The following is an 8,382-nucleotide window of genomic DNA, read 5'->3' on the forward strand; positions in this document are numbered from 1 at the left end:
GAAGGCAAATTTCTGGTCTTTACAGTGGTTCAAACCAATTTTAATTTGTATGATACAAAAGGGCGGCAGGGTTGTCGTAAGGTAACATATAGTATGACGAAACTGTACTTTTCTGAGTTTGGAGAAAAAAAAATCATAATTTCGACTCTTTTCTAACCAAATTCAAATTTTGAAACCAATTTTAATTTGTATGATACAAAAGGGCAGCAGGGTTGTCGTAAGGTAACAAGTATTATGATGAAACTGTGCTTTTATGAATTTGAAGGAAAAAGATTCATAATTTCAACTCCTTTTTAATCAATTTTAGAATTTAGACGGCACAGTTTTGGTCTTTACAATTGTTCAAGCCAATTTTGATTTGTAAGATACAAAAGAGCGGCAGAGTTGTCATAAGGTAACATATATAATGATAAAGCTGTGCTTTTATGAATATAAAGAAAAATGATTAATAATTTCAACTCCTTTTTAACCAATTTTCAAATTTGGACGGCAAAATTTTGGTCTTTACAATGGTTCAAGCCAATTTTAATTCATATGATACAAAAGGGCGGCAGATTTGTGGAGGAAACTATGCTTTTATGAATTTGGAGGAAAATGATACATAATTTCAACTCCTTTAATTAAATAATTCGAAGTGTTCTGTATTCTGTCGAAACTGCCAGACGCGCATCGCAATTTCGATCTTTTTGGATCTCATCAACGAGTCACAGACAGCTCCGACAGAACACAGGCCAACTTTTACCTGCTGTCTCAACAGCGCGTTTTAGAAAATACTACAAATGGCGCGGTAAACGCCATCTCTAGTACAATGCTACATTTTAAGGTTACGTATGCTCCAACAAGGTCCTTTTAAATATTTGGATATTTACTTGCTGAAACGAATCCCGGCGTAGCTCACCTCATCGTGATAGACATGTTACCATAATCGAATAAAATAATTCGAAGTGGTCTGTATTCTGTCGAAACTCGTATACGTAATAGCATTGTACTGCAGATGGTGTTTACCGCGCCATTTGTAGTATTTTCTTCAACTCCTTTCTAACCAATTTTCAAATTTGGATGCAGGAAATTTCTCTCCTTACAGTGGTTCAACCGAAGCAGATGTAATAAGATAATGCAAATGGTGCACTTTCAAGGGGGAGGGGGGATCCAACTAATGGGCCCCCGCAAGTTGCCCCAAATTTCAGTTATGCATTTCTTGTAAAAATTGAATATTATGCGTTATTTAGGAATTTTACAGCTTGTTATTTATTAAAAATCGAATGGCAAGTCAGTCGACATATTTAGGTCCTCACCAACTTCTTTAACGGTGATACGACGATTGGCCAATACTATTTTCTTCACTTCGTCAATGTTTGCGTCTGTTGTTTCGGCCCTGAGAACAGTTTGTACCACCGATAAACGTTGCTTCGATACAAGGTAGCTTCACAATATGCCACACTCAACATTCGGAACATTTAATTTTGTTTTTCGCACAAAATTTGATACAGATTCTTTGATCCATTTTTTGGAATAGGCAAAAAACGAAGATGAACCAAACCACGTGCAAGCAAAGCAGCTGTCAAAAACTAACTGAATATTCAAGCCGAACTTGTTGGTATAAATGAGAGACATGAGTACTATCATGACGCCACAAAAAAATAATCGAAAATGGAATATACGTAACCCGCGGAAATTCAAAATACTTTCTGAATAGGCCTCGTATATAGTCGTGAGTAGTATCGTTTGGAAGGTATCTTACGTAGGTCTGTATTTGCACAAAATTCAAAAACTTGGAGAAAGTTCATAGAAGCTCTGTTCGTATGACTAAAATACAAGGATATTTTGAATAAAATCATCGAATGAGAGAGAGAGAGAGTGGTTCATTAGATGAATAAAGACTTACGAAATACTCAAAATAGAAGACAAAAAATATCAAGCATATCCCTATTTCAAATTCTCAAAGTAAAATTGTTTTAAATGTACAACGAAATACAAAATGTAAAACGTGTCTATTTAGGCAACGTATACAATAAAAATTTATTCTTCATAGCAAAGACAATAATAATTGTCCCTATTTCTTTATCGTTATTTCTGTGTAAATTTACCCTTTGTAAGTTATCAATTGAGTTAATTTTTATGATACAAAAGGGCGGCAGATTTGTGGAGGAAACTGCTTTTATGAATTTGAAGGAAAATGATTCATAATTTCAACTCCTTTCTAATTAATTTTCGAATTTGGATGCAGGAAAGAGGAGTTCAACCAAAGCAGATGTAATAAGATAATGCAAATGGTGCACTTTCAAGGGGGAGGGGTTATGCATTTTTTGTAAAAATTGAATGTTATTCGTTACTTTTTTACAGCTTATTATTTATTTTTATTATTTATTTTTTTTTTGAAAAGAGAACCACAACTGAACATATGCATCCGACTCCAAATGAATATACGGTCCTGGCTATATTGAGACTTTCCTGCGGTAATGTGCAATATTGTGGTGGTAACCATGTATGTACATAATAAAATTAAAAATAAAATTGTTTTCACGAAACCAGCACCTTCCTTCCGGTAGTGCTGTTTGACATAAGCCACTGACAGGGAGTGTTAATGACAATATACCTGTGTAGCCTGCAGCTATTCGACTCCCAACAAATTAAGTTTCGTTACACGATATTTACAGTAATTGCAAAACAACGTAACACTCGTTTTAATTAAAGGTACTAATTTAGTAAAACGATAGATGTAGTCAACTAACAAATTTAGTTACTAACGAATAGTAATTAAGATATTTTACTAAAACAGCTTTTTTTGACTTAGACTGAACGAACGAAAAGCATTAAATAGAACAGACTTATCTACACAAGATAAGCAAAGGATTAGGAACTTCCCAAAGGATTGTTTCAAAAAACTTTTTACTTTTTGTGTACATGACTAAAGGACAAGTTCTATTCGAAATTAAAAGCGTAAATATTGCTTCAAATTGTAGCGCAGGGTCGAGTCGCCTTCAATAAAAACAAGTCACTTCTATGCTCGCGAACGATTAATTTGGAAATTCGAAAAAGATTATTGAAGGTGTATGTTTGTAGCGCGGCACTGTACGGGTGCGAAACATGGACAGTATAGGCGCGGCGTAAAAGAAAAGGTTAGAAGCGTTCGAAATGTGGAGAATGATGAGAATACCGTAGATAGAGAAGGTTAGAAATGAAGAGGTATTACAAACAATAGGAGAACAGAGGAGAGAAAGTCAATAAAAAAAGGCGAGATAGGTTGGTAAAACACCTTCTCAGGCCTAAAGGTCTAGCCATATTAGAAAGCAAAAACAGGAGTTAAGAGGAGTAGAGGTAAACCTAGATGAGATTACTATTCATAAATAGTTAAAGATGTCGGTTGCTCTGGTTTTGGGGAAATGCGAAAATTAGCTTAGGATAAGAAGGAGTGGAGGTGCGTGTCCAACCACACTTTGGACTGGCGACTTTATGATGAGGATGATAGGTTTTAAACACATTCAGTTCTTAGAAACTGCCAGACGTGGATGCGATTTCGAACTTATTAGCTCTCATATGCACGCCACGGACAGTTTCAATAAATTACCGACCAGAGCGAAGTTGTTCCATCTAAGTACAGTAGAATCCGCTTATAATGACATCGATGGGAAATGACAGACACGTCATACATAACGGGCGTCATCCAAAGAATAGTCTTAGTAAATAAACAAATTTCTATTTTTGTTAGTTATTTAATTTAATAGAAAGAAAAACTACAAATTGTATATATTTATTAACAGAAAAAGAACGATGAATTGTGATACCAAAATACATAAGAAAGGTCAGAAAAATGAGCGAAAATGTTATTATTAATCATTTGGGTCACTATAGCCGGATATGATTTCTTGAGAATCAGTCATAATAAACGATATGTCATTTTAAACGAAGTCATTATATCCAAACTTTCCTACACAGGATTTAATATGAAAACCAAACTTAACACTGTAATTACTTCATATTAAGCGGTTGGTCAATATAGGCGGAGTCATAATAAACGAATTCCACCATACAGACAGACGACGGTCAAGATTTCAAGTAAATATTCAGCAAGAACATTATAAACGAAATAATTTTCGAAATGGTGTTTTGTATAATGTTAAATATTAGAGTATTCATTTAGCTAGGGAAAGAAAATTATAAGTACCTACTTACTTATTCTTTTTATCATTACACTTTATTATTTAATAACCGTTTAAAGAAGAAAAAACTTGTTATAAATCTACCTCCATAACAACTACCTCATTTCGTATTGATTTATAAATTTTCATAGCCATTTTACATGCATCATAATGACTCTGAAGAAAATGTAAACCCGTATTTAATGTAGGCTATTATAAGTGAACACACTTTAACGGACGTGTAATTAATGGGAAATTCAATCAATGTTTCCAGTACAGGTACATTTACATATGTAAATAAACACTTTCGCATAAAGATAGACTTAACGAAAATTTGAAATTTACCATGCTATAGGTACATTGCTCATCAGAAAGCTCATAGTAAGCATTAAAACAAAAATAGACAGTGATTAAAATTCATGCATTCCTTAATTAAATATTAACAATAATTAAGATGGATGGACGTTTCTATAAAATAATTTTTAAATTTTAACTGAGGCATAATTGCCTTTAATTGGTCACTTGTAAATTATATTAAATAAAATCTAAATACTATAAAAGAGAAAAGAAAAAACCATAACAATTACTTTTGATGTTATACAGCCTTTTGTTGTAAATATTTATTAAAAAGTAGCGCAAACAATAGTTTTACTTAATCAAGAAAAAGGAAATAATAATTTATCGTATATATCATAATTAATTTTCAACATATATCTATAATAAAACAGTTTGTTACGTTCGCAGTTAATTAAACTTAAATCATCAAGGCGGCGCATTTAATAAAGGGAGAAAAACAGAAGCAAAATTCTGTTTTCCGATAGGTAATTGTTTTAGGAGAGCGCGAAAAATTCAAAAAGCGAAGAGAGTAAAAATCATTTCCACTTACGTTGTTATTAACTCCGGTGGAAATGTAACTTTGCAGTTGGGACTGGGATTTATATCGCTGGATAAAATCGGACTAGCAGAGATGTGCACGAGGTGGAAACACTTAAACGGCACAACAACGACAGTGTGCAATGTGGAAAGATTGGCTTTTATACCTTCAGTAAAAGCACAGGCTGCCCTGCGCCTTACAATGGCGGCATCCGAACATTTACAGATAATACTACATTATTTACTAATACTAACAAACAATCCATTGTTTAGGTTATCTACAAATGTATTTTCGAATTAGTCTAATGCATAACAAGGATAATACCTCTAATGGAAAGAAAAGCCCGAAAAACGGATTCATAACATAGTATCGAAAAATAATCGCGTTCAAAAGGAATTTCCAGAAATAAAGAAAAAATATTACGGCTGGGAAATCATTAAATTTAACAATCTATTGTTATCGATTTTAAGAAAATGATCGATTAATTGAAATAAAAAAGTTTATTACATGAAAATTCGTGTTTTTATTCTTTATTTAGGACAAATACATTTTCATAAAAAGTTTACCATGAATTTCATCCAAAAAATGTATCTATTATCCTCAAGTTATTATTCCCCTAATGAAGAATTTGATTAATAATCGACTATTTCGTTTAATCGATTGTTTTTATTACCCGTATTAGTCTAAACAATCTATTATTTTGATTAATTGAACTAATTATTAAAAAAAAAAAATTAATCGATAATCATCTGATGATTTACTAAAATCTAACAACAAAAATTTGCATAGATTGCAGGCACATGAAGCATATATCAAATTAAAAGCGTCGGCATTCTACGTTTACTAAAAAGCGTGCGGATCGACTGGTTCCACGGCTCACATATATTTTCTTGTATTATATGAACTAGAAAATCTCTCTTTTCTCAATCAAACCTAAAACGTTTACAATCCACTGATTAGGTAAGTAGCAAAATGGCCAATAGAAAAGGATTGGACTAGGGGTTACGATCCTGTTACAAAGGGTGAGAAAATGAATTTTGAATTACATTTAATAAGTTGGTAAAGGCTTTCGGGGCCAGTAGGTGAACTCTGGAAAACCTCGCCACTCATGCTAACAAAACACACTGCAACCACGAGACCCGAATCAGAACAACATCAGATCATCAATTGAGGTAATCACGATCATATAAAAGTTACTATAACAGGCGGGGTGAAAAGTTCGTAGGCTTGTATAGAAAAAAATTTTTTTTTTGATAGAATTTGATTTTATTATTCCATATAGTTCCTTTCGAGGGCGATACAACGATTATAGCGGTCATATAATTTTTCAATATCATTTTTATAATACAATTTGTCTTTAGCCTCAAAATACGCTTCAGTTTCGGCGATTACCTCTTCATCGGCGCGAAATTTCTGTCTAGCAAGCATCCTCTTGAGGTCTAAGAACAGAAAAAAGTCGCTGGGGGCCAGATCTGGATAGTACGGTGGATGCGAAAGCAACTCGAAGCCCAATTCATGGAATTTTGCCATTGATTTCATTGATTTGTGACACAGTGCATTGTCTTGCTGAAACAGCACTTTCTTTTTCAAACAACAAAAGTTCTTTCGCTAAAAATGCTATAACTCAGATACTAATAGTGCAACAACTGTCAAATTTATACAGGTGTCTTTTGAAGGTTAGGGCTAACTTAAAATCATATGGATTTGATACTAGTAGAGTAATATATGGGTCAGCCTACGAACTTTTCAGCCCGCCTTTGTAGGTTGAGTTCGACATTCATTAAAAGAAAAGAGTGCGCGACGATTGGTTACACGGTTAACGCATTCGAAAACAAAGCGCGCATAATAAGAACATATGTAGGCACGAGATCTGTTCAAAAGTATAGCGAATTTTGTGTTTTTTCAAAAATTATTTATTGATTCATGAATATCTTTTTTGTCCCCTTCAAAGTAATTCCCACCAGATATTATGCACTTGTGCCAACGTTTTGTCCAATCCTCGAAGTACTTCAAAAATTCATTTTTTGTTAGCGTAGCGTCGTCCTTTCATGGGCCTCTTCAGTTTCGGGAACAAGAAAAAGTCACATGGGGTCACAGATCTGGAAAATAAGGTGGCTGCAGCATTATTAGTGTGTTGTTTTTGGCCGAAAATTCGCGAAAATCAACGATGTATGAGCAGGGGCGTTATCATGGTACAAAATCCAATTTTTGTTATTTCACAAATCCAGGCGTTTTTGGCGGATTACTTCGCCCAAATTGTGCATAACTTGCAGATAATATTCCTTATTGACCGTACTACCCTGTGGCAAGAACTCATGATGCACCACGCCCCTGCAATCGAAGAAAATTGTAAGCAAAACCTTCACATTCAATCTAACTTAGCTCGCTTTTTTCGGTCCTGGCTCGTGCTGCAGCTTCCATTGGGATGATTAAGCTTTAGTTTCCACGTTATAACCATAAACCCATGATTCGTCACCAGTTATGATCCTCTGGAGCAAATCGTGGTCATCGCAGACAGAATATAACAGCTCCTTAGCAATTTTGGTACAAATTTCGCGGCGACCCGTCTCATGCCGAAATCATTGGTAAAAATGGAACGGCAAGAGCCAATCGATATGTTTAGATCCTTAGCTATTTCTCTAACGGTGATTCGACGATTGGCGAAAACTATTTTCTTCACTTCATCAATGTTTTTGTTTGTCGTTGACGTGCTCAGACATTTTCTATTAATTCACGTCCGTTAAAAATTAACTGAACATTCAACATGGCCGAAGTTATCGGTATAGGTAAGAGACATGAGTACGAACATAGCGCCAGAAAAAAATTGAAAATCGGATATACGTAACCCACGGAAATTCAAAATTCGCAGTACAAAATTCAAAAACTTCCGAAAAGTTCATAGAAGCACTGTTCGTATGACTAAAAATACAAGGATATTTTGAGTAAAATCATCGAGGTGAACTCTAGGTCATTAGATTAGTAAAGGTGGTCGTTACTGATAAATATTAGGAAATAGTCAAAATAGAAATATATTTAAAATAGAAGACGAAAAATATTAAGCGAATCCCAATTTCAAATTGTCAAAGTAAGATTATTCTTAAATTTGTAACAAAATGTAAAGCGTGTCTATTTAGGAAACGTATACAAAAAAAATTTGTTTTTCATGGCAAAGACAATAATAATTGTCCTTATTTCTTTATCTTTATTTCTATGTGAATTTACCCTTTGCAAGTTATGAATTGAGTTAATCTATATAGTTGCTCAATTAAGTATAATACCCATGTTAATTAAAAATATCCAGCTTAATTATATCGAACTCGAAAGTATAATTAAATTAAAATAAAGGATAAATCAAAAAATGTATGTGAA

General features: G+C 33.7%; 1 protein-coding gene across 1 annotated transcript in view; it reads right to left on the bottom strand.

Moving 5' to 3' along the window:
- LOC108740431 (calexcitin-2) overlaps window positions 1-5,155 on the bottom strand; it is a 133,503-nt gene extending 128,348 nt beyond the window's left edge. Inside the window, exon 1 of the mRNA XM_018474746.2 lies at window positions 5,026-5,155. The gene's annotated coding sequence lies outside the window, so the exon portion shown is untranslated. The remainder of the gene's footprint in view (window positions 1-5,025) is intronic.
- Window positions 5,156-8,382: the final 3,227 nt, after the last annotated feature.

The sequence above is a fragment of the Agrilus planipennis genome, unplaced genomic scaffold (assembly GCF_000699045.2).
Source record: "Agrilus planipennis isolate EAB-ADULT unplaced genomic scaffold, Apla_2.0 scaffold21, whole genome shotgun sequence".
Lineage (NCBI taxonomy): Eukaryota > Metazoa > Arthropoda > Insecta > Coleoptera > Buprestidae > Agrilus > Agrilus planipennis.